Raw genomic sequence first — 27,525 nt, forward strand, 5'->3', positions numbered from 1 at the left:
CCTGACTTAATATACACTCTTTTCAGCTAACACAGCATGACGCATACAGCTGTTCAGTGTTGTAATTTATCACAAGAATCATACAGTATCGTCTTATTGCCCACCCTCTATACAGTTCTCCTGTAATATCAAATGTGTTAAGGTTAGAACGGTCACAGTTGATACGGTTAGTAATCTTCTGATTGTTTCGCCAATTCATTCATACGGTTTTTCTTTTTTTATAGGCTGTCCTGCAGTCCTGCATGCCAGTTCACTGAGAAGTTGAAAGTAAATTATATAATGTGTATATAATTCTTAATTTTTTTCTTTCTCGTTTTTCTCCTACTGCTTCTTATGATATTGAGGCCTCTCCACATCTATAATGTTTATTGTGCTATTCAGTCTTGTATACAGATTTTTGATTACATGTACCGTCTACATGTAGTCTGGGGATTGTTTTTTTAAAGCTATATTTTCCCCCATATAAATGAACAGGGTGCATCATTCTGCACAGGAATTCATGGACTGTCTCAGCTAGTGCTCACATTGTTTTAAATGTGGTTGATTCCAAAAAGCACATTACATTTTCATCTTGAGAAATCATACAGGAACGTTACGTGTGCCCTGCATGATGATGTATTACCTGGAAAGGTTAATGCGGCATCCAGCCCTGCCATCGATCATTATCTGCCCTAAAAACACTGATCGGTCCATCGCAAGCATCTAGCAACGTCATTGCAACCACCTACCAAACATTTTTATTTATTTTTTGAATAAGTGCACTTTTTAGTTTATTGTAGTGATTTTAATCAAGTCATTTTCATGTAGCCATTTAAATTGACTAGAACCACATGCAAATCCAACAGGGTCAGCCTTGTTGCTTGAGTATTCTGACCAGTGTGCTCTCCCTGCTCTTCGTTAATGCATGTAGGAGGGAAAAGAACACACGCACTGGTTCTGTTTTAACAGCGACGTGTGTGGATAGCATTCAATTCATTTTTACCATGTTGCGTGCAGGTATTCAGAGTGTTTCAGTATTGAGTGAATGAATATAAATGAATATAAAATATTCCAATAAAGAAAGCGAAACTGTGCAGGCTTTACAGGATTAGGGTGAACAGGTTCAGCAGTAAAAACAAGCCTCAGTTTAATAAGTGTTTTTTAAAAAATGCTTTACTCAAAACATTGGTTGGTTAAGAGTGTGCTGGAGCTGATCCTGTTATGCTAGTCTGATTACACATTAAGATTAGCAGAAAAATGCTAACAGACTGCCAAGGGTGCTTGCCTTTAGTGTTAATGGCTTAATAATAAACAAGGGCTAGCTGCAGTTCAGCAGAAAATACATGTGCAAAAAAAGCCCCTTCAGGTACAGCGTTTTAAGTGTTACTCTCCTTTTTTCAGCTTTTGTTCTGCAGTAATTCATGCATATTCAAATATTTTTGTGCTCATCAGCAGAGGTGGACTGTTCTCCCACTCACCTATTATCAATACATTTCTCTGAGCATATTGTGGCTGTTCCTCATTCTTAAAGAAACTGACCAACTGCAGTTAGTCCTGTTTTATTTTTAATAGCAGTCATTTAGGATGAGCATCTAAAAGTATGCCACCATGCTACCCCTCAAGAATAAACACCCAGCTAACATCACAGCACACTGTGTGTGCCATTTCAGACCAGGTTTGTTACAGGATTGGATTGAATTTATTCTTCCAAAAATAAATAAATAAGTAAATCCAAGCCTTCAGTAAGTGCCGTGCCGCCTCCACCACCATTTATTTCCCTGTCCCAGTGAAGGAACACTGGGAAATAAGTGAGTTCAGACTACAGCTCAGTCTATATTGCATTGCCCTGCTTGGTGCTTTTCTTCTGAATGACATTTTTTGGAAGGCAATACTTTAAAGAATAATGGAGACATTGGTGTAGTTCATTCTCAACTAATGGCATAAAGCTTTCAGCATCAGTTATGATGTAATTGAGCTTGATATCGACCAAAGAGACATGTCCACTTTTTTGGGAATGTCTGCTCATTGCAGTTTTTCTGTTATGCCAATGGAAAAAAGGGCAGAATTTGAAAATTAGGCTAAAGCTCACAAATGAGAATAGCATGTAGGTGTAATCATGGCTTTTCATAATGTGCAAGTTGGCTACCTTAGCAGGTGACCTGCTCAGTACAAAGTGACTCCAGTCAAGCACATCCCTCCAAAACTTCACTTTCAACAGTTCTGTATATGTAGAGTGCCTGGTATCTACTGGTTAAGAAAGTTAAATGTTCGCGACTAAGACCAACCTACCTAATTAACTATACTATAGTTTCTTCCAAAAATCTGTGGTGCCGTCCAGGGAAGGCTTTTTACTACAGTTTGCTGCATTGCTGTAAAGATTTGATTGCATTCAGTGACAAGTGCATGAGGTGGTGAGTTCAGGGTGTTGAATGATCATGACCACCCCACCTTATCCTTGACTTCTCAACTCCTTCCAAACATATAGGATGGAGCACCACCCATTATTCCAGAGAACACAGCTCCATGGCTCAATGCTGGGGAGAGTCACTTCTCTCCTACACCTCTCCCTTATACTGTATTTCTCTCCAGTGCCCACATGTTTTTACTCCAGGTAGCATAACTTCTTGGAACAAAGTCAGAGAGACACGCAAGTATAATGTTCTGTCAATCCAGATTTGTACTTATGGCATTTCACAGACAGTTTTATTGAGAAAGACAGTCAATCTAAAGTAAGACAAATGCTAATTGCCCGTTACTTCAGCTCATGTCTCTAGCCTTTTCCCATTCCAATCTACATCATCTTCAAGCTCTTTCATCTTTCAGCACATCATCTTCATTTCAAAGGAGATTTCTGCTGGATCTGTGGCCGGCACGGGGGTTTCAGCATGGTGAAATTGAATGTCGCTATGCAGTGTTAAAGTTGGAAGACTTATGGGTACCAATGGAATTCAGTTACTTTGAGTTGCCCCTATTGCTGACACAGATGTGGAAATCCTCACATAGCTTGTCTAGTCCCAGTAGAGAAGAACTGCCAATAGAACAGGACTCTCTAAAGTAGATAAACATGTACCCACTGGCACCATGCCTAATGCCAAGTGTGGGCTAGAGGTGTATAAAGCCTCCCAGACTGACTCTAAGCATGTAAGCCAGCAGCTGTGTGTGTGTGTGTGTGTGTGTGTGTGTGTGTGTGTGTGTGTGTGTGTGTGTGTGTGTGTGTGTGTGTGTGTGTGTGTGTGTGTGTGTGTGTGTGAGAGAGATTTGAAAGCAAGGTTCATGAGATGCCATCCTTTTTAATAAATATTCCTAGTACACTGTAACTAGTGTTTCCTTTTTTTTTTTTTTTTTGCATTTGATAGCTCTGCATCCACACCTGGGACTGGGATCATCAGTGTGCAATTCTGTAAATGTGGGGGGAAAATGCAGATTAATAGCAGCTGTGCCTTATTCTGTAAAGCCTGACTAATTACAGCAATGACATTTAAGCAATTACCAAATCTCTTGAAGAAAATGTCTGCCTTGTATCTAAAACATTCTCTCCCGTTTTCTCAGATTAGGAGGTCTGGTACTGCTTTGTTAGTGTGGCATACTTGGGCGCAACTGTTGCCTAGAAATGGAGCCCGTTTGGAGATGCGCATTTGTGGGACCCTGCTGTGGTAGCAGTTGCTCATCGCCGAGCAGTCCAACTGCTAATCAGTCCCTGGCTTGACACAAATCCCTCCCTGTCTCATATGTAGCTTTTGTTTTCAGCTTTGGAGTGCAGAATTGTAATGTGAAAGCACATGATTAATTTGCCTTTAGTTGCATTTGATGCTACTTGGAAGTCTTTAGAAAAGCATTGGTAGATCATAGTCATCCTCTCCAAAATGGCAACTTTAGAGGAGCAGCAGAAAAGAAAAGCATTCTAACCTTTCAAATGAAGCTAATGTCCTTTTATTTTCAGTCATTTTGGACTGACTATTGAACCATTTAAAATGTGGCACAATGTAAAGAATGGCTAGTAGTTTCTTTAAATGACGTTACAGTCTCAAAAATGTCAGAAATGGGGATCTGAGGTTTTGTTCAGACAGTGACTGTATGTACAGTGAACATTTATTTCATTATTAATGTTTTTGTTTATTTATTAGGAGTTTTTACATTTTTAATTTGAAAGTCTTCTTTGTGGTGAAATTAGTCCTGCTGTCCTAGTTTCCTGACACTGGTGGCCTGGTAGAGCTGGGTTTTAATCCTTGTTACCTGCAATGAAATGATCAGCTGATGCTGGGCGTTATAAATCTCTCCTGTGCTCACACTCTCATTGCCTCCTGTGGAAAAAGTGCGGTGGTAAGCGATTCTGTTATAGAATTATTTCTGGCTGACAATTTATTTATTCCCCCTGCCCTGCTCCTCAAATTGAGTGAGTAGTTTTTTTTATTTTTTTATCATCTATAGGTGTGTATGTGTGGATACTGTTGTCTCTTGGGAGTGTGTTTGCTCTTTTTTCGGCTTATGACCTTTTTTTTTCTGTGTGTGTGTGTGTGTGTGTGTGTGTGTGTGTGTGTGTGTGTGTGTGTGTGTGTGTGTGTGTGTGTGTGTGTGTGTGAGAAAGCATACCATGATACAGCAGGGAATGTGTGTCTGTAGTCGGGCTGCCTCCTATGGGCCAAATATTACGATTGCATTGCTACTTATTGCAATTGCAGCGTCAGGAAATATGTTGGACGCTGTTGGATGTTTTATTGACCATGATGAGTTTTGGTCAATAAAACCATGATGGGTTGACCATGATGGGTTGGACTATGCTGTGTATTCATGAGGTTGGTGACGGTCTAGTATTTATGTTGTTATTGCAATGTTAGCCTAGCATCTTTATTTCTAAATTAAGGTTTAAAAGTTTAAAAGAAAAAACTAGCGAACATGTCTTGGCTGATCAACTGCATCTTTGTTTTTGTTTTTTGTCAGACTTCCAGTAAGGAAAAGTGAACACCTGAAGTTTTCATTACAGTATGTATATTTACAGCATCCTGTGACCACTGATAAAGGACTAGAGGATGACCATACAAACTGTACTGCAACAGTCTGTCTCTGACTTTACATCTACAATGTGGACCAACTAGGAAGGAGTGTGTTATAGAGTGGACAGTGAGTGGACACAGTGTTTGAAAAATAATCTGATCTAACATTACAGATTACAGATCTTTATTTAATGTCCAGAGTCACTTATTGGTCCTGAGCCTTTAATATGAGCCTTATTATTGACCTGTATTATTGATGTGGTCACGCACAAGCTTTGATTCATGATTCATGATTAAATCTGTGTAAATCATTGCACCCTGCACTAGTGCTCTTAGCTGGAGTGTGTTTAGGTCCACTTCTGTTCGAGACCTTTGAGTGTGCCATTTTTGGAGAGAAGCCAAAGCTGAGGGAAAGCCACCCTGTTCTGTTCACACACTCTGGGCGCGCACACACCCCATCCTCTTGTGAATGTGAGCCAACCGCTGTGCACATGTGCACTCATGGAAATTAAATGAAGTTATTTAATAGCCTTAAATTATGAATATCTGTCAGGGTGAGTTTTAAAACATGTACTTGCGGAGAGGCTGGGGGAATTCCTGCTGGGCAGAATGGACAGAACCCACTCTCCCGCGTTCATTAAAAAGGTATGGGGCTCCAGTCAGCGTCAGTCTGTCACATGCGGACATGTCCGTAGTTCAGTGAGTCATTACATGTTCCTTGCTCCATTGATTTCCCTATACAGGTAAGCCAGGCCATGGTGGTTGCTGTATCAAGGCCCCACTCCTTTGGGTTTTTTTTGGGGGGGTTTTTTGCATTTCTTTTTTTTTTTTTTTTAATCCTTGATGGATGTGTGTGCACAATCTGGATGCTCACATCTTTAAACCGACACAGACCACCCTAATCTCTCCAAAAGATCTGTCATTGTTATTACTATGGGACTGCAGAGGGCTCTGCTTTGCTTTCTTTCCCGTCCCATCAGATATCAGGCTTTGAAATCCGTCTTTTTGCCCAAACACACCTTTATTCATTCACTGCAGCAGTGCACTGTGTGGAAAGCATTAGTCTTGTGTCTGACGATAAAGGAGGCAGTTTGTTTTGTTTTGTTTTGTTTTAAGTGTCACAGGATGTTCTTTGGCTCCTTATTGAGAATTCTGTAATGGATTCTTACAGACATGCAATCACTTTTAGCCCCAAGAGTTGCATGTTGTCCACATGTTCACCTCTGTCCCTATTGTTTGGGGGTGTAAGAAGATTTCGATATATTGAAATATTGTGATTGTTTTGTATTGTTTTTCAAAGCTGGTATTGATTTCTAATTAATATGTAGTTTACATGTAAAGATCATTTTGTGTTGTGTTTAAACCCTGACTGCTAGATTGCAGTGTTGCCTTCAGACCCCGCTGATGTGATTGAAGAAAAAGTTTTGTATTGGAAACATATCGCAGCACGTTGAGTCATAACCCCTGTGTTGTCATATGTATTGTATATCCAGGTTCTTGTCAATTACACAGTCATCTATGAGGGCGGCTCAGACCCCAGCGTTCGAATACACCTTTTTTTTCCAGCAGAATAATAAAGAGTTGAGTGGAGGCCTGTGCACAGCAAGGGATCAGCATGTTACTTGAGTCTGGCTGTTCTAATAGATTCGCATCCCAGCATGCAAAGCGCTTGGCGGAGAGGAACATGCCGTGGCTTTTTTGTTTTTATTTTTTTTTTTCTCCCTTTTTTCCATTTGCATTCTCCTGGCAAGCCTGCTCCTCCCCGGAGTGAGAGACAGGTCAAGGTACAGCTGTTATTCTGCACAGAGCAAGTTGCAGAGTGCGCCACAATAGCGAAAGCCACAAGGGGCACCACAGCACTCATAATAAGCATGTCCTGAGGAAAAGGCTACGCTTCTTTTCTTTAGGCCAGGAGCAAGATACAAAAGGCTACTCTATATGTGCTGTTTGCTCTTTCTGAAGCCTCACTTTAGCCTCACTCTGGCCGCTGAATGGATGAACGTATGCAGGCACAGAGAAGTGTCTAGGAGTGACCTTTACTGTTGCCTTTTGTGCTCAGTCACGTGGGTGGATATTAATTGCATCTTGTAGCACTAGCATGAAGGGGCAAGAGCTTCTCTGTTTGCAAATGTCTCCCAGTGAACTTCAGCTCCTCTTTGTGGAGACAGTTTGCTGGATGTGGTCCTTCGCCTCACAGGTGTTTGGAGATTTTGTCCTTCCTTTGACCCCGTGTTTCCTTCCAAGAGCTTCCCATTGTCTCCCTCTAGTCTCCAAAGGCAGCTTCTAGAGGTGAATGAAAGGTGTGCTAGAGCTGTTTGTGGTGCTCAAGCTGCTTGCAGGCTTGTGCTACTGCAGGGGTATTCACATGTAGTCCTCTTTCCACTCACTAGATCTAGCAGGTGTGGTTAAGCAGTGTGTTTGGAAATTGCCAAACTGCGAACACCAGCCCTCATGGTTTGGTATATTAAATCCCTGCTTTGCTGGATCTGTCTGAATCTGTTTTGTTTGTGGCTGTAGAGTTTGTATAACTGCCCAATTTTGGATAAGGCTTCAAGCAGATTTTTATAGGGGTGTGAAGATTCCTTCATCTGGTCGATTTTAATCTCTGTAATGCTGTGCATCAGTGTACAGACTTTGAAGGTAATTAATCAGAGTCTGTGCCAACATAATTGGTATTGCAGTGCAGAGAAGTAATACACAAACTAATATTGCGTTCTGCATTGGATGTTTTATTCTAGGCTTTTTCTTCTTTGCTCTATTGCCCACAGTCAAGTTCTGATTAGTGTCTTTTGAATATTGGCACATTGGTCAGTACAGTTTCCCCAAATCACCAAATCAAGCTTACACAAGGGTTGCTCAATATGGATGAAATATCATATTTCAGTTATAGTACGGTGTCTACATTTGTGGCATTTGCCAAATCTTACCCAGATCAGCTTATAGTTCAATCCTATTACAGAAGTATGTGAGCGTTAGAAGTCTTGTCCAGTGGTCATAGCATGCTATACGTTCATTTCACACCATCTTGAAAATGCTATAACTGAGTAACTGTTTTTCACACTTGACCCGAATACACAAGTCAACACCCAAGTTTAAGGGAGGGTCTCATAATCTCTAATAATTCTATACGAACTGTGGATTGATTGTGTTGTGCGTGTGAAATGTTTTTTGGTTTGTTTGTTCCCCCCCCAGATTAGACTTGCAGGTTATCCAACCTGTTCATTGCTACTCCCTGGGAGCAGATATGCCCTGGATGCAAATACTTCTACGCTTCCACAGATATAGCAGATTACACAACTCTGCTTGAAGCGAACCCCAGGCCACTGATTTCAGGAGAACCAAAGATTGGTTATTTGGGGTGCTTACAGGCTCAAACAGCTTTTACACTTGACCAAACATACCAAAATCTCAGTGCTGGGGGGACAAACAATAGTTTGAAAATGCCTATAACATGAGCGTGTTGCCAAGACGTGACCGAGAAAGCAAGGCAACAGGGCTTTATCACTAACTAGGCTGACATCAAGTATGTTACCCTGGCTGATGTTGGGCAGTTTCATAAGCAGTGAAAATGCATTTCTCTACAAACCTACCTGTTGGCACTTCAGGTGGTGGTAAGACCTTGTGTGAAAGACTACAAGTCCTCACTGGCCTTGACTGTGTACCTATTAGCTCTAGTTTAGCTCATTACCTCATCTGAGGCAGCCGCTGTTGCTCATCCTGCATGAAAACCCACTGATTTCCCTCAGCTATTTTTCATTAATAAAACATGTTTTGGATGTATTCTGTGGTGTGCTGCTAAACCTGTCTGCTACTGATTTTTCAGCCTGGTAGCACCACTGACACACATTACCTGAACAGATAAGCTTGCAGTTCTACATTATACCTGCCCTTTTTTTTTTTTTTTTTTTTTTTCATTGTTCTTTGTTTATTAGCTGTTTGTTAATTTGTTTATTAGCTGTCGAGTATTCATTACTAAAACTAATTAAATGAAATTAAATTTTGAACTTTAGATCTGTTTCTAAAATCTAAGTCTGAAATAAACACAGTAACATAGTCCTCAATCCAATTACTGTAACATTTCACCAACACTGATAAGCAAGGTTTTTCACACTTGCTAATCTCTGTCGTTTATTGTCAAATCAGTCAACAGCTCAGTAGTCAAGGTCAGTAGTCAAGTCTTCTGTAGTACTTTTGTATTTTTTTTTGTTTACTTTGGCTTTCAGAATAGCAGCAGTGTGAAAGAAGCTTCAGACCTCAGTCGTCCACATAAGGTAGCTGCGGCACCCACTACACTATACCAGTCATAACTGATTGCAGTACTACTTGTTTTGATATGTCTTTACAGCATATTTACACGCATGTTAATAATAATACGATCTCAAATCAATATCACAATTGAACATTTTACCTTGATTACGATTAAAAGACAATTATCTAAGCTGCTCTGGTTGATCAGTGGGCTCTGTTTGAGTTCTCCTCCATGTTCCTTTCAAATCATAGACTGGACGGGTTTTAATTCACATAATACCTTCATCCATTGAAGCCCCCACAGAAACCTTTCTGTAACACCTGAAACGGTTTTGGGCTTCTTTTATACATTTACAACCTTCTTTCATATCAATAATCTAACGTCCACCCAACAGTAATAATTATTACAGTATAGTGTGTGTGTGTATATATATTGCAGCCCTGGTTTACACTTCAGTCTTTAATATCAAGGACTCTGGTGTTTGCTTATTGAATATTCTTTGCGGTTCATGCCTCATGCCAGATTTGTACTTCATCCTCACATTTGTTTTGCTTTCACTACATTTGACAGATGTGGTTAGCAGGCTTGTGGTTTATGTGGACTGTGTGGTATTGCAATATTGCAGTTATTAGTCTAAACCAGTAATCAAGTGCAATTATTCTCTTTACACTCTTATTGAATAAGATTACACTCTAATTGAACTACTGAGGAACTGAGTACAGATCTACAGCAGAACAAGTTGGTAAATCCAGCATCCATCAGCGCATAAACTGAAGCATGTAAGACTCTGTGCTTTAGTAGTCCCATCATATAGCATAAAATCTTTAATATTAAAGTGAGAACTGTGACCAATTACAAAGCAGCAAAGCTGTCCCCAATGTAACTGAGAAACAGGTTAAATGGAATTAGTAACTTTTTTTTATATTTATATAAAACTTTTCTTTTAATTTATATATTTTATTTATATATGTGTGTGTATATATATGTATGTATGTGTGTGTATGTATGTATATATATATATATATATATATATATATATATATATATATATATATATATATATATATATATATATATATTTTTTTTTTTTTTTTTTTTTTTTTTTTTTTTTTTTTGTGTGTGTGTGTATGTATGTATGTATGCATGCTTATGTATGTTTTGATCCATATAGTATTAAAGATTTTTCCACTTGCAAATACACTTTAGTGCTGAAAAAAGTGATCTTTTTTTTTTGTTGTTGTTTATTTTAACTTTTATACTTTTGGTGCAAATTCACAGTAGCTGCTTAAAGAACCCTTCCATTTAACTAGGCAAACCACACAGCACCATTTATTCATTCAGATGGGTTTTTGAGTAGTCATGGTTCTGAGCAGAGCCAGTGCCTTTAATCAAGAACCCTTTAAAGAATGTAGAATTGAGAGTTACCATATGATCTTATTTTAAAATATTTATCCAACAAAAAATGTATTACATACATATAGCATATTATACACATATAGCAGAGTAAATGTAAGCAGTTGCTACCCACCTGTGGTATTGTTTGATATCTGCTGTCATTATTGTGTCAGAGTGCCACAGTATGCGTGCTGCTTGTTGTATCATTAATGGCGCATTGATTCTCGTCCTTCCAAGTCTGTGTGCAGACCTCTGCTCAGCTCTAGAGCAGACCGTTCCAAAGTAGAGTGTGTTGTGTACAAGGATCTGCAGTGCAACACAATAACTTACTGCCCAAAATCTCCAGAATGCTGAATTCACATCAGAACCCCCTAAGGTGTTTGACATTTTCATAAGCAGTTCTGGCTGAAGAGCGAGTGTAGCAGAGTGCAGCTCCGCAGGGCTGTGCTGCCTCCCTCACCAGCACACAGGTGAATCCTGTTATGATGGACTGCTAATCCTCACTTGCTGGCAGATCGCTTGCTGTCTCTCTTCATTGCTCTCCTCCTTTGTTCTCTATCGCTCTCCCACGTTCTCCCGTTCTTTTATTCTCGTAATTTCCTCTCTATCGCTCTTATTATTTTATTCATTTTTTCTACCTCTCTTTCTCGGTCTTATTTTGTGGCTGAAAAAGAGCGAGGCAGCAGCATAAAACAGGATTAAATATTCCATCTGCGGTCTGGGGGGAAATTGTTTGTGCTTTGTGCTTCTGCAGCTTGGTTAATCGATATGGAAGAAATGTTAAGCTTTATAAGATTTGCAGTGTCATAAGTCTAAATGATTGCTATTCTTCCACCTTGGCTTGCTAGGCACTGATGCTGCGTCTTAGCCAGGCATCCAAGTTCGCTGTAATTCCATTTTATAAGGCTTTTCGCCCTGGAAAATAATAAATGCTAGGTGGAAAGGAAGCCAGATGACGTGCGCTTTTGCATGCAACACTGTTGGTCTGAATGATTCGTTTTTTGCGCAGGTAGTGCTGCATAATTTACTTGCTGCTATGGCTAATTGGCTGGTCAGTGCATGATGACGAGTGTTTGAAGTTAAGGACTCTGTTCTGGGCTTGTGGAAGCAGCAGACTTGAGGCGAGAGTGAGTGCAATCCCTTATGCTTATCTTGTCCTGTGAGGCAGGCAAAGAAACTAGCTTTGTGGTGTCCAGGAATGAACGAACCATTCAATGTTAAGAACAATACTGACACACTGCTATTGAATTGCAGCAGCAAGAGGGGGAAATGAGCTTCCATTAGCTGCAAATGGATGTTCCAATAAAGAATAAGAAGCACACAATGTGAAATTAAGCAGCCGAACCACTCATAAAATTTTATTACGTCTGTGATATCTTAGTTAACTTGCAAACAAGATCTGCTTATGTGAATGTAAATCATCCTGTAGAACCTTCTGCAGTGTTTCTTGAGCCAGTGGAGGAAGTAAATGAACTCTCTTCACAGACGCATGTAGGTGTTGAGTGTTTATGCTTCTCTCCGTGGAGCCAATAACTCCTCTCTGATGTGAACGGCTTCCCAAACCTGGCTATCATGGGAGCTTAAGGGAAAATCGTGTTTTAGTATATTCAAGGTGTGGTTTTCTGAATATGTTTAATGTAGACAAGATCTGAGCAGTAGAGGCTCTGTTTCTTAGGGAGTTCCGGGATGCATAAGGAAATCAGAATCCGATCAGTAGGGCTGAATGATATTTATTGCATATTAAAGTCATTGCTAATATTTCTAAAATGTAGTAAAATGCTTTTTTCCTGGCACAGGAAAAATTGAGTCCTTTGGAATTACACAGGTGTAAGGAGAGTAAAAACCTAGGTGCATAGTCTGTCACTGTAATAAAACACAATAAATATATCTATATTAAAAAAAACAAAAAAAAACAGACTATATACACTACACTATACATATGTTATAGTATTGTTTAAAAGTACAGGTTTAATCCCTCATAAAACCTTTGGCCTGCCCGCTGTGTTATGTGCAAAGCTCTGTTACCAGAGAATAGCTCCACCTGTTTGTGCAGTTCCTGTGGTTACTGAATAATACACCTTACTGTGTGATGAGCCTTTCCTGCTTTAAGGGGTTAAAATATAGAGATGTTACCTGGATTTCTGCATGGTTGACAAAATGCGGTCTGACTTACAAATGTGGTCAGAGTCACAAAAATAGACGAACACAATTCATCTTTTATTTGTCTCATATTAAGCATATTGAATAAAGCTCCACAGTGCAGGCTAGAAAAAGTAAGTCAACCTTTATGTTAATGACTTCTGACAAATCTGTTCTTCTCAATAGAATTTGGTTTGAGTTTGGTTGAGTCATGCCTTAACCCTGGAGACATGGAGACACATGGAACTAGAAAAGGCATTTACCATTGCTAAAGATCTTTGCTACACCCTAGTTCTTAATTCATTAACAGAGACCCACAAATGCTTATCAGAATTAAGCAAAATTAAATGTTTGAGTTTTGGTTTAGTTCATTTGTTTCATTAGGTTCCCAGTGTGCTGTCATAAGCTTTTATCATGCAGAAGATAGCCCTATAGGTCTTTCCGAGTCTGTAATAATATAATCACCAAATATGATCTCTCTCTTGTTTCTTTTGTGCTGTTTTTTTTTTCCCCCAAGTGACTCAGCTTTCATCCCTTCCGTATTGCACACCCACCCAGTGTTGGCACCCTGTTGTAGTTGGTTTCATTCTTCCTCCCATCATGCTTTTCTTTGGCTCTCTTTACTGCCGCGCTCACATCAGAGTGAGTCCCAAATCGCTCTGAATCACACTCTCTTTGGTGCTCCTGAGTTCACTGTTAATTGCCATGATTAATTTGACATTACCCAACTAGTGCTTCTGTGAAAAACACTTGATTATACACTTCAGTTCTAATTAACATTTCCTTAAACATCTGCACTGACCCATTTATACATCAGCGCTAGTAAAACCAGTTCTAGTTAACAAGCCATTAAGGGCAGTTAATGCACACATTACTATCTAAACTGAAGGTGTATAAAAGAACATTTCATACACAAATACAGTGAAGATGACGTTTTTAAACGTGTGTGTGTGTGTGTGTGTGTGTGTGTTAGACCTAGCCTAAAATAAGTGCCCTTGATTAAAGAAACTGCCTAAATCTTTCACAAAACTTCAGAAAAAAAGAGTCGTCAGTTTTATCGTCAGTTCTTATTGAATGCTGTTTTAGCACATTACATTGCTGCTAGTGTGTTTTAGGGGTCATGCCATGTCTCTCTTTAATGCTCTTTCTCTTGCTCTCTCTTGCTCTTCACCCAGTGGAACCTCTTTCCTGATGTAACGATCATTTATTCTTAGCTCAGGCAGGCTAGTTCATCAGGACAGCCTCAGCCTCTTACCCATGAGCTCCTGCCAGAGATGCATACATCTACGGGAAGTGCCTTAATGTAAAATAAATGCAATTGAAGAAAGAGAAGATCACTGTCAGGACGGCGAATAATGCTGTTTACTCCGCTAAGTGCTTGCACTAAAGCTGTAGGTTTTATACCCTTCCCGCTGTTTTAGCCATACAGCAGATCTACAGCTCACGCTGCTTTCCTGATGGGTTGGTGAATGCGAACAGGCTGAGGAGAGGAGCTGGTAATTGTGGAGCTGCAAATGGGTTTCTGTAACACAAGCTGGTTTTGGTCCACATGGTTCTTCTCAGGTCGGAGGGTGATCTCCGGTTTAGGATGATCGCCATTATCACACATGCTAATTATAGTGCCAGGGTATCTGCATTAAACATTTTTGTTTTCTCGCTCTCCCACTTTCTCGCTCTCATTTAACTGTAATTGAATGCATTCTATTGTGCCTCATTCAAGAAGCAGTCGAGGCAGAAACTATTTATTTTTATTTATTTATTTATTTATTTATGTTAATAAAACAATACCAAATCCCTGGTTTTGTTGTAGCAGAGCTCCCTTTTGGCGTTCTCTAGGTGCCATTAACAGGCCTGATTCTCAGCTGCCCCCTGCAGCAGTGAGTAAGTCAAAAACAACCCAAAACACTTGTTCCCTGATTTCGGTGATTAAAACAAAAAAGAGCGCTATTTGAACTGATAAGTGTGCTGATGTTACCAGCTGCCAAAACAAGGCTGAAGTTGTCCTCTTTCTAGAACTTTGCGTCCCACCTTACATGATGCAGCGGTTATGTTCTGCTGTTTAAATGCACACCAGTGTAACTCTTGCACTATTTAAGGTGGAATGGAGAGTTAAAATTAGAAGCCAACTTTACCCTTGTTTTGGCTGCTTGGTCACATTTTCACACTCATCAGTTAAATAATAATACAGCTCTTCTTGTTTTGTTCACAGTTTAGGGTAGTTTCTGAAAAAGAAGTTCCACCTTGCTGCCTGCGGCACTGAGGTACGGAAAGTTTGGGTAAGACTATGGGGTAAGACTGAGTTTACTTCAGCGTAGCATAGCTCAGCTCACAGCCTTGTTGCATATTGAGGATACTGTCTGTGATTAAACATTACTGATCAACTGCACATTTCAGTGCAAACTGTGAAATTAGTGCTGTTTAACTGGATGAAGTGCTGCAGATTTTGAGTAAAAATCAGTGCACTAAATATGGGAGTGTTTGTATAGTAGTTTTTCAGAATCTGCCGTTACTGATGCATTAGTTTCTTCAGCCACGTGTATGGATAAATATTGTGTATCGTGATATTGTCTGTTGATATCTTGGAATAGTGTTTTTGCCATGTCGCCTAGTTCATTCTTTCTTTAGAATGTCTCATTGCATAAAGTAATAAAACTAAAGTGATTTTACTAGTGTTTACTTCTGTTAATTAACCTTGCCTTGTTGTGGGGCTGTATTATTTATAAAAACACAGATCAGATTGGTCAGCGTTAGGGTGCACAGCACATCAGGGGCAAACAAACTTGGAGGACATCCCTATTTTGCACTATGTAGCTTTGGTGGAGCTGCACAACACCTCTTACCAGAACAGTGCATCGCTACCTAACCTGAGTCATAACAAGTGAAAATCTATGATGTTGCTCTACCGCCTTCTTTTTCTTCAGATGCAGGTTCAGTATCTCTTAGCTAGTCAGCAAATGCATGTGCACCATGAGGATTTGCTTAGAACGTGATTAACCATAAGTGAATAACTAATCAGGACATCCCTATTTTGCTAGAAAGCACTTACATTTTGTAAAATCAGGAATGTAATTCTGTAATAAGAGCCTGTTTCATTGACTCTGTTCCCTAATATATCAAATATCAGGCCAGAAGCGACAGTGGCAAGAATGAACTTCCTCAAATTTGGAGGCAGAAATCTTGGGAGGAACCAAGACTCACAATGGGGGACCTGCCTGCTCTGGTCCAAACTATTTCTAAATGAATGATAAAGTCACCGCCACGAATGGAAATGTGTGATGTACTTTAATTAAGTTCTAACAGTATTGAATTGTTTTGGGCGATGCTCTCTTTCCATCTTGCTCTCGTTCCGCTCTCTCGTTGTCTCTGCTTTGTACACATGCGCTCACATTTTCTTGTGTCTTTCGTCCAAGTATGACGTATGTCGCGCACAAAGCCCTCGTGTCTCGCTGGCTCTGCCACACTCAGCCGCTGTCTCTCACTTGTACTGCTCTATTGTCTCCATATGGCTGCGTGCTAATAAGCCACTTTCGCGCACGAGAGCAGAGCCCATCGGGGCCCATCTGTCCCAGGCAGCTAATGGCCTAAGTGAATTAGACCAATCTTCACACGGGCTCTGATCAGAGCTCATGATGCTGATCACCTCCATTGATCCGATTGATCAGAGCCTGCTGAGAACACTGCAATGTGGCTGGTGTAGGCTTGCTCCCTGTGTGATGTTCTCGGATAATTTCTCCTGAGGGAGAGCAGAGGAACCGGACACTGGCTGCTTCTGTCTCAGCAGTGCACAGATAGGCCATCTGAGGATACTTACCACTGTAAGTGTGTGTGTGTGTAAGAGAGAGAGAGAATGAGGGAGAGAGAGAGAGAATAAGGCAAGTAAAGAGAAAGTGAGAAAAGGGGGTGGAGAGAGGTGGAGTTTCTGAGGAACAGATGGAATAATTTTGAAGCTGAGGAATTGCCTCTAGTAATTGATGAGTTTTTAAGGAGTTTGTAGCAAAATTAGTCATTTCTGTCTGTAAACAAATAAACTGATTAGACTAAAGAAACCATGGAGTCAGATGTGCTGATTTTATTTATTTATTTATTTTTGTACAAAACTTTATGTGGGGTACCTCGTTTACAAGCAACATTCTAAAGCAACATTACCTTTTTACCTTAAAATTTCCTGGTGACGGTATGGAGAGTGTCATCTGTCATTCCCACTACGGGCCAGAACGCTGTAACTGCATGTAGATTTGGTGGAGCTGCACAACACACCTCACCAGAACAGTGCATCGCTACCTTACCCGAGTCATAACAAGTGTAAAATCCTATGACGTTGCTCTACCGCCTTAGTGCTCTACTTTCACTTCAGATGCAGGTTCTGTATCTCTTAGCTTGTCAGCAAATGCATGTGCACCATGAGGGTTTGCTCAGAGTGTGATTTTGTATTTAGTGAATTACACTGTTCTCCTGTAGCGAGTGCTCAGGCGTTGCTGGAAATCAGAGGTGTGAACAGTCCTGGTTCAGCACTTTCACAAACAAACTAATGTACTATCAAAGTACCATGATAATGTATTGCAGGAAATTAGCTTGTTAGCTAGGAGCAAGGGACTTTAGCCTGGCGTGCGCCTCCCGTATTTTTAGCTGAATTTGTCCTTCTGACAGTCCAGAATCAGAAACGATTTCCTTTTTGGGAGGTGAATCGGAAGTCGCTGATCTGGTAGTGGGAGAGGACCAATGAGGTGGTCCTAAACCTTCAGATTGAGCTCCCGAACTGATAGTCCTCCAATATTTTCATACGTTTTTACACCTGAAATCCTGAGCAACTCCTCTAGTGTGAGATGACCTGCGACACAGTCAGTGAGTAAACATGCAGTCTAGTGTCTGTCAGCTTAGACACTCGCAGGGCTCTGGGAAACACAAGTGTCTCTATCCATAGTATTTGCTTCGATTTTCTTTGGTGCTTTCCTGAATGTATAAAAGCACCAACGACAAAAGCAGCCAGGTGCACAGTTTCCATGTCCGTGTTTGCATGCACGTGCAAGATCACGCTGAGTCATGCGAAATATGTGTGGGAGACTTTCTTTCATCGTGTGCCGTTCAGGATGTAGGAGGCCTGATAAGTGTGAGGTGTGCTCCGAGTTTCTAACCTGTTTGTAGTGGGTACTAGGCTGTAGCTAGTGGTTGGCATGTTGGTTTTTGTTCACCGCATCAAATCATTTATTCTGTCTTAAATGGTGCAGCAGATCATGCTCTCTCTAATTGGCTGATCTGTTGCGCCATACCCATCTACCTACCTACCTAGCTACAGTTCTGTATTGCTCTGTATTGGATCTTAAACCCATGGTGTCTGTGGTTAGTGTACTTATAAACAGTTTGGAAAGCTGTATGAATAGCAGTGTGAAATCTCCAGCTTTTTCGTTTTCAGTGGAAGTATCAGGCTGGCTTTTAATAGCTTCATCTTCCAAATTTAATTCCAAACAAATGTTTTCAAAGGCAATAGATTCAATTTTTAGTCTTTTACTGATATACTTATGAAAATGTGTATATATATGCCAGTGCTTACAAGACAAAATCACCAGCCATAAATCAGCAATCTTATATAATATTATATATATAATATAATATAAGATTGCTGATTTATGGCTGGTGATTTTGTCTTGTAAGCGCTGGCATTAGTGCTAGGTTACGTGTGTATGCGGTGGAGTAATATTTGAACTTTGGACAGAGTGCCATTATCATGCAATATTGGCACTCCTAGAACATCTCCCAGCCAATCACATTGTGGGGTTGGACCGAACCATGGTGTAATAGCATACATTTAGGTTTTTTTGGCACATTTCAAAAACATTTGTAAATAAATAAGTTCATGCTAAAAATCTACCCTCTGTTTTTAATCATTTGACTGACTGTCAATTCTCATGAATATGAATTTAAAAGGGGGGTTTAAGTAGAGGTGTGCGATTATTTTCTGGGATTCTGCTGATAACGATAATTAGGTGATACTTTGCATTCTTAAAAATGTGTTTGTAAAAGTCTTGCGTTGCACTAGCTTGTTCTACTTATTTATTTGCTTGAAGCAAGTAAAAATAGTACAAAAACAGTGCAAGTGTTACTGACATTACAAACGTATGGTATGAGTACTAAATTACATTACATTTATAGTTCTTTTAGTTATAGTTATTTATTGTCATTTTTAAAGGTTTTAAGTTATATCATTATAAAACTGCACACAACACACAATCTTCATAAAATGTCCATGCACATGTTAAGGAGCTGAAAATAAACCTTCATTTATTGTGAATTCAACTAAAAATGATAATATTTAATATTACTGAAAGCTGTTGTCTTTATAAATCTGTAGAAATCTCTGAAACTACTCACTGAGGTCACAAAATTCGACAGTCACAGATTACAGTCCAACAGGTCCTTGGCTGGTTTCGGCCTGTAGTGGGCCGCGGACTCCTGAGATTTATAATAATCTTCGTTTTTTGCACAGAGGTTAGTTCGCAAATGGTAAAATAAGTTCTTTGTTGTCTTCAGTTGCAACTGATTTTCGACATGTTTTGCAGAAGGCAGTCTTTTTAGAAATCTCTGTTTTCAAAGAATAAAATTCACCTCCAAGCTAGTGAGGACGAGCCAGGTCTAGCAACTAAATCGAACACCGCAGACTGGCACGGTGTTGGTGCTTACGTTTTGTCTCCTAGTGCAGTTTGTTCACTCATTTTTATATCCAGTCATTTCTGACAGAACACTAGCTTGTGTTGCGGTGAACATGTAGGCCATGCTAGTGCGCTGCATGCACTCCGTGCACATCGCAGTATTAGTTAATTAGCTTCTTGTTGATGTGTTAATATGCCGTTGTTTGAGACTGCTGATTACAAATTCCACTATGTAAGCATGTGGGGCTCAGGGCTTCAGAAATAGCTTTGAGTGGAGCATCAGTTTGATTGGATGTTGCTTTAAAATCTAATCTTCACCTAGTTTCAACCTGATTTTCAAAACCAATGGCCTTTACTTTTCTAATTTGGCTACTTTTCTTTTTCTCCCCCTGCCTTTGGTTCTTAGTGTAGTGCCTTAAACATTTATTGGAGGTAGACAAGGTCCATGCTGTTGACCCTTCAGGAGTAGCACTAAAGTGTGTAAAAAGACTGTGACTAAACTGCCTCTCGCTAAATTGAGAGAAAGAAAATGGATAATCAATAAAAAACATCAAAAAGAAACTTTTCTTCCAGAAGCCGACGTTGCTCGCTCACTTTGGCTGATGAAGTGAGATGTAAGAGACTTGGTCAGCATCCAAATGAGACCGTTTCCCCTCTGATGTTTTTTCAGTTTTTGTTTTTTTCCCTCTCTTGCTCTGAAGTATGAGAGCTCTCAGCATCTAAACACTCTCGCAGTACCGTTGCTGGTCAGACTGTAGCCAAATTCATTTTCCTGCCTCTTCTGATTGATTAATTGGTGGAGTTAAATGGCTGCAGTAATGGCTTTTCTGTATTCTGTCCAACATGGCGGTTGGCAATGCACAGAGCGGGGTGTACCCAGTGCGGTGGTCTGACCCAGGGCAGCTGCACTGCTATGTGTTGGATGCACTCATGTTTGTGCAGTAGAGGACAGGGGCTGAGGCAGGTTTGGGACTGATGATGATCAGCAGGACTGTAAAAATACTTGAGCAGAGCAGACAGCAGCTAATTCAGAGAAGGATTTCAGTAGCGGATATCCTGTGGGTGGGTAGTTGGGTGTGCACACTATAATGGATGAAATTATTGGGATGTCTGATTATTCATTGTTTATTCTGAAATCAAGGCTTGGAGCATTGTGAGGATTTGATTGCATTCAGCAACAGGTGCGTTAGGGAGATTAGAACAAAGGAAGGTCACCCTACTTCATCCCCAACTCCCTAAATCATCCCAAAAGTATTGGATGGAACACCATCAATCCAGAGAACACAGTTCAGCTGCTCCACAGCTCAGTGCATTGGGCTTTATGCCCCTCTAGCCCACGCCTGGCATTAGACATGATGCCAGTAGGTATGTTTATCTGCTCCAGGGTGTCCTATTTTAATGGCAGTACTTTTCTACAGGGACTAGACAAGCTCTGTGTGTCTAATAAATGCTCTTAAGGCTCTTAAAAATAAAGCTGCCACAAAGGATTCTTTGAGTGATGCCACAGTAGAACCATTGTTCGGTTCTGTAAAGAGCCTTTTATGTGAAAGAGAGTGAGTGTGAAGCGCGTCCATTCATCACGTTCAAACTTCCTGCTGAAAAAATACAAGCTGTAAAATGTTCTAAGCTGTTTTATGCTGATCTGGTGCTGGTCTGATTTGAAAAGGTTTTGTCTCGTCAAGATTTTACAAGCTGTGATTTAATACTGTGAGTACTAAAATATTACACAAAACACCAGCAAACAACACAGCGTCCAGCAGTCGGCCAATCATACAGCAGTGCTCGCTCGTCTACATCAAATCAGTGACCGTTTTCTTACCTTCAAGTGTTTAATCTGCACTTGCTAGCTCCACAGGGGAGCGCTGTTGGCACAGAACTAGCTGAGTGTGAGTCATTAAAAAGGAAACTCAGAATTTCAGCAGCTGCAGCATTTCAGAAACTGCACTCGCTTACTCAATTAGAAACTTTCTCCATATCTGTCTCTATCGATCTGTCTCTATCTATATCTCTCTCTCTATTGATCTATCTATCTATCTATCTCTATCTATCTGTCACGTGTGTATACAACTTTTTGTTTTGCTTTGTTTGGATTGGAACTGGAGGAAAAAATAGTCAAATACCTGATTAGATGGAAGGAAGGAAGGGAGGATGGGAGGGAGGGTGAGAGGAAGGATGGATGGATGGATGGATGTAATTGGAAATCAATTGTTGCATTACAGTAGTAATGGTAATGCATGTAATTGCACGTAAACTCACAGCAGGCAATAGGAAAGGGAAGGCATGTACATTTTAGTCCTAAGGACTTACAGGACCTGGTGCTCACTTGGGTGTCAAACTAGACCACCATGCAGTGTACAAGGAAGGCCAGAGCTGTATCCCAGCACCATGTGCACTCCCTCTATTAATAATGAGTAAATTGAAATAAAAATACATTTAAAACATAACTATGCAGATTATTATATTATTAAAACATAATTATGCATATACTATACTCATCTTCACTGTTACTGTCATTGTTCTTTCTGATACTGGTAGTAAAATCTTAAGCATCTAAAAGAAGACCCTCATGCTCAAACTACACTTTTACCACCCTACCAACATGATATCCATCTAACATCATTTAAATCATCCACCCCAGAATTAACAGCAGCTGAGAGACGACTCTGGCTGCGGCTGTCGGTTTCTAGTGTAGTGTTGTTGCTGTAGGTACACAACAAGCTGTGTACTCAAGCGCCTTGCGACAGTTCTGTACTGACAAATGTTTTTTCGGTGGTTTTCCGAACACACACTTCCCTGAATCCTAATCGCTTCCCCCTGTTTGCATAACCAGGTTAGTCCCATTATGTCTGGTCCTCCACAGCTGAGCAGTGTCAGTATGAGGTGGATGGCTTTCTGTCAGATGAGTATGCCCATTAGAGGCAGCTCACAGTGTGCATTTAAATACTGGTCTTCCTATGAACCTGTTTTGGCCCTGTGAAGCCAAGCCCATCACTCTTTTTCCTCTGTGGTGGGGGGAAGAAAGCGACCTGGTAAGTGCATGATTCACTCACTCTTATACTTGTTGTGTTCAAGTTGGAATGCAAGCAAGCTAATTAGCAAAAACTAATTTAAGCATTCAGACTGAACTTGCTGTCACCACAGTGTGCTTCCTGCCTCTCCGTGGCATGCATGCCAGTGGCTCTAGTCATAATGAGTTTATGCCCTGGCCCAGTGAAGCTACCGACTCATTAGTGAAATGTTAGTGGATCTGCACTCTCTCTACTACTGCTTTGCTTCACTGTGTCACACTAACAGTCGGCTCTAGCTCAGGGTAACAAACACAGGGCTGAAGAGTCGCCAGAATGTCATTTTTCATGGGTGGCCTGGTTGCAGGTTGGGTCGGCTAGAGGTAACAAACATGTCTCTGATCTCTCACTATTGGGAGTTTGACCATCACGAATGAGCCTAGATCACTGAAGACATGTCATTCAGAAATGACCTATACGTTACCATAACCAGAAGAAAGAAAGCATCCCGTTTGCCTTGTGTGTTTACCCAGAGCAATTGGTTATAGCCACTGTCAAATTCCCCACACCGTTCAGGTATGCTTCCCCTTCCTACCTCATAAGCTGTCTCCTTAGTAATATACAGGCACCCATCTATCCATTTTAAAAAGCAGCCACGGGTCAGAATTGTCCGCTTTGTCTTTTGGGCTGCTCGTAAAATGAAAATTAGCAGCATCAGCTGGAAAGCTGAGGACCGAAGAGGAGCCAGGAACCTGTGGGAACCTGGCTCCACCCCCCAACGAAATGTCATCTGTTATTAAATCACTGATTCCTGAGTACTGCTACTCTGAGCTGAAAGAGCTGCGATTTGAGCTGTGTCCTGCGATTTTGACTGGACTTAACTTTACCAAGGGATCCTTATGTAGTGTACTTGTTCTGGTGTAGCAGCAGAAGCAGTGTGTTGTAAAGTCTTGGGGATAATACTCACTATCAATCAGTGCTGCTGAAATGGGCCAGCACTTACAGCACTTTTAAGGTACCTCATAAGTAGCCTCTTTGAGATGTAATTGGCACACTTTACTGTATTTTGTGTGTGTGTGTGTGTGTGTGTGTGTGTGTGTGTGTGAACTTAAACTGAGTTAGAGGAGAATTAAGAAGGGGCTGATAACAAAGAATCTAAATCTGAGCCTCTGGGCCTGGTGCATTGCAGATGCCTTCATCCAGGATGTGGGATAGAAGAGTCTATGGGCAGTTTTTTTTGTTTGTTTTTTTTTCCCCCTCTCTCTCTCTCTCTCTCTCTCTCTCGCGCTCTCTCTCTCTCGTTTCCTCCATCATCTCTGCAGGGGTGTGCGGGGGTTGAGGCTGGACATTTGTCACTGTCGCCCACTGCCCCGTCTCCCTCAGCTGTCACCACGGAGACAGGAGGAGGCCGCAAGCACAGGCGAGATGGCGAGGTGTGAGCGGAATCTGTCTTAGTCACTTTGTAGCTCACCGTGTGTGTGTGTGTTGTTTGTTTGTTAGTGTGGGTGAGCTTTTTGTTGCCCATAATAGACCTGAAGGAAGAGTACATGATGAACTTCTTTCAGCCTGTGTTTATCTATGTATTTGAAGTGCTGGAAAATCAAGGGCTGAGAGGCAGTTTGCAAGTGAGTGTGTGCTCACGTGCGTGTGTATAAGTGGGGGGTACTCAGTGCATTGTTGATTGTGAGCTGCTGAAAAGCCAAGATGGCTTGTTGCCAGGTGAGCTGAATTGAGAGGCTCGGCGTGAGCTGAAATCTGCAGGAGAAAACCCAAAACAAACGGGAGCTGAGCGCTCCTCCGAACGCTCTACCTCTCTTTTCTCTTGTTCACAGCAGCGCTCATCCAATACCTCCTTGCTTTGCTCTTTGAGAACACAGGAAAGCTTAACTCGCTCACTCACTCACTCACTCACTCACTCCACTAAAGCAAACCTGCACTTCAAAGGCTACACTGAAACGTTACATACTGGGTGTGGTCTGCAGCTTAATGTAGAGGTGTTGAGCAGAGAGATCACCGATACTGTAGAACGCTACACTGTGAGGTACGTAGCTCTTTTTACACATGGAACAGTGGAGCTGGGCAGCATCAGACCTGTTGGCCCGCCGCAGTCCTGAGATGATATCCCAGTGTGTGGTGTTATTGGGATGAGGGCTTTAAAACAGAAACTACATGCATTCTTGACTTGGCAGATAATAAATGGCAAAAGCATGCAGATGTGCAGCTTGAAGGAGTAGTTCAGTGAAATTCCAAATGCACATGATTTATCACTGACCCCACATGCAGTCAATCAGCCATGGTGTGTTTGGGACGCTATATGTCCAAATGTTTGTGGACACCCCTTCTAATTAATGTGTTCAGCGACTTTAAGTTGCACCCATTGCTGACGGTTTTGCAAATGTGCACGCACACACACACAGCTTGTTTAGTCCCTGTAGAGATGTACTGCCAATAGAATTGGACTCTCTTAAGCAGATAAACATGAACCTATTGCCACCATGCCTATGGGTGGCATATTGGCTTTCAGATGTGGAGCAGTGGAATGATGTTCTCTGGAATAATGGTGCTCCATCCAAAACTGCTGGGAATGAGGTGGGGTGGTGATCATCCAAAATCCTGACCACACTAACACTCTTGTCACTGAATGCAATCATATCCTCATAGCAAAGCTCCAGAGTCTAGTAGAAAGCCATCCTTGGACAGTATAGACAGTAATTCTACCAAAAGCAAGATCATCTCTTTGGGTTTTCTTGGAAGAAATTGTATGTATGTTTTTATTATTTATTTATTTATTTATTTATTTACTTACTTACTTACCTTGTTACCATAGATTTTTTGATGACATTTAGGTTATCGACAAAGTCCAGTGTTCGTAACCAACGTTAGGCCTTCGCCCCCTGTAGTAAACTAACAAAAAAAAGTACAGGTCTGATGTTGAGCATGTCTTGGCTGATCTAGGGTCTGAGGACTAAAGCGGACACAGAGCATCACCAAGCCTCTTCATAATAAGCAGGGTGTTCTTCTCAGCATATGCTTGGATCAGCGGTATGTCTGAAGGAGGACAAATGAAGCGTAAGATGAAAAGAACCACCTGCTTACAGTGAAGCATATGGATGCAAAGGTGGAATCTGTCAGTATCAGGAAATCTTCGAAGAGAAGGTCATGCCTTTTATGAGGAAGCTGAAGCTTGGGCATCATTGGACCTTCCAAGCGAACAGTGATCTCAAGCATACCCATACCAGTGATCTCAAGCATCCACCAAGGCTTGGTTTCAGAGGTCCTGGAAGAATCTGGAGTGGCCGTTACAGTCACCTGACTTTCACCCCATATAAAAATCTTGAGATTTTGGTGGGATTTAAAGAAGGCAGTTGCAGCATGTAAATCCAAGAATATTAGTGAACCGGAGGCCATTGCCCTTGTGGAGAGGGCCAAGACCCCTCAGGAATGCTCCCAGAATCTGTGTTTTGTGTTGGAGAAAGCACTTGTGTTAAGGCATTTAAAGCATTTTTGTTATCGTTTAATTTTAAAATGTGTGTGTATGAAATGTTGTCTCAAACACACAGCTGCTTGAAAACAGCTAAGTTCACTGATCAGGCTTGCAAGCTGTCTGAATAAGTGAAACCGACTCTACATGTAATGCAGTGTCCATCACTCGCTAAAAACATTATCCAGCCTGGAGACTTCTTATTCACTTTACTGCTGGGTGTGTGTCCAGGGAATACACATTTAGAGAGCTGGCATGGCCAGGTGGAGGAGAGGAGACAGCCGAATGTGCTCACATGCTGCGTTTTGGTGATGCACAGTTGGGTTTGCTTTAGCCTGCTGGTTGCTGTCACTCGTGTAGTTTCTTTCACTGAACAGTTCGACTGAACGGTCGGGAAGGAGTAGTGAACAGAAGAAACCAGTGATTGATGTGGGGACTACCCAAGATTGGACCCTCCTAGTTTGCACAAAAAAAGAAGAAATTGGATTAAATAGTAGTATTTGTTTTTTTATTTTATTGAGTATTGGTGTGTAATTTGTGTAATAACAATAGCAAGGTGAATTTAGGTTCACTGGGGCTTCTTTATGTGGAAGCTTTGTTGTGGTGACTAAGTGTGTACAGCACAGTGTGTTTTGCATGTTCGTGGCAGTTGGAACCCAGATCTATATTGGACTCCTTCAGAGCTGGCTGATCTGCAGCTAGAGCCGCAGACACAGTTAAGTTCCAGTCCCACAGCTGCTCTGGGAGATGGGAACAGAAAGGCACACATTTTATTGGTCCATTTCTTGCTCTGCTTTATGCTCACTTAATTACCTCATACTCTCTACTTCTTGGCCATCTCATGCCTCTCTTGGTCCTTCTTGTGAAGAGCTGAAGGATAAGAGCATGAGTGCACCAGTCCAGCTTTTCTTTTCTTTTTCTTATATCGGAATGTAGTATATTGGCTAATACAGAGCACTAATCTACTGTTAGGGTTTTTTATTTATATTATATATATATTTATTATACACACTTTTCTCCCCATAATTTTGTAATTTCCAATCCCTACCCACCAGTTTAGAATTCACCTATTAGTTGAACATAGCCAGTTCGTTTATTAAGGTTAGCATCAGTGCCTGTATTGTACACTCTCCAGGTATCCGTGTGTCAGACCTCTTGGATGAAGAGAGATAGGAAGAGCGTAAGTGAAGCTGTGTCTGTTTGTCACACCGAACTTGGAAGTGACAACCTGCTGTTTGTACCTTCAGCTTAAGTGTGTGAAGTAACAACACTGAGGAAAGAAGATGTAGGACACAGACAGAGATATTAAGGAACCGCACCATGTAGAGAGTGCGAGAGAATGTTCTATGGACTGTACTGCGCTTAGAGGAGTGGCGTATTCTCTGCAATAAGCTCACTTTACCGAGCTTTTGTGGTATGGTCTATATGCAGCAACATTATTAGCTCCAGGCCTGCTATTATGGGAATAATGAAGAGAGGACCGGGAAGAAAGAGACAGCAGTAATGTACCCGGAAAGAGAGAGTGTATATATATGCCGCTGCACACTGCTTCTGTGCTTATTCAGCCACATTCACACAGGTAACAACAGTGCGATGGAAAAATGCAGTACTGAGATGGTAATTTCATCCCCGACAGCAGCTC

General features: G+C 41.1%; 1 protein-coding gene across 3 annotated transcripts in view; it reads left to right on the forward strand.

Annotated features, from left to right (window-relative positions):
• The window catches only part of ndst2a (N-deacetylase/N-sulfotransferase (heparan glucosaminyl) 2a), a 143,688-nt gene that overhangs the window by 37,561 nt on the left and 78,602 nt on the right, over nucleotides 1–27,525 (forward strand). The window contains exon 3 of one of the 3 annotated variants that reach the window (XM_072678353.1): nucleotides 23,725–23,835. The exons of the other annotated variants lie outside the window; for them this stretch is intronic. The gene's annotated coding sequence lies outside the window, so the exon portion shown is untranslated. The remainder of the gene's footprint in view (nucleotides 1–23,724; nucleotides 23,836–27,525) is intronic. 3 annotated transcript variants of the gene reach the window in all.

Source organism: Salminus brasiliensis, chromosome 4, assembly GCF_030463535.1.
Source record: "Salminus brasiliensis chromosome 4, fSalBra1.hap2, whole genome shotgun sequence".
Classification (NCBI taxonomy): Eukaryota; Metazoa; Chordata; class Actinopteri; order Characiformes; family Bryconidae; genus Salminus; species Salminus brasiliensis.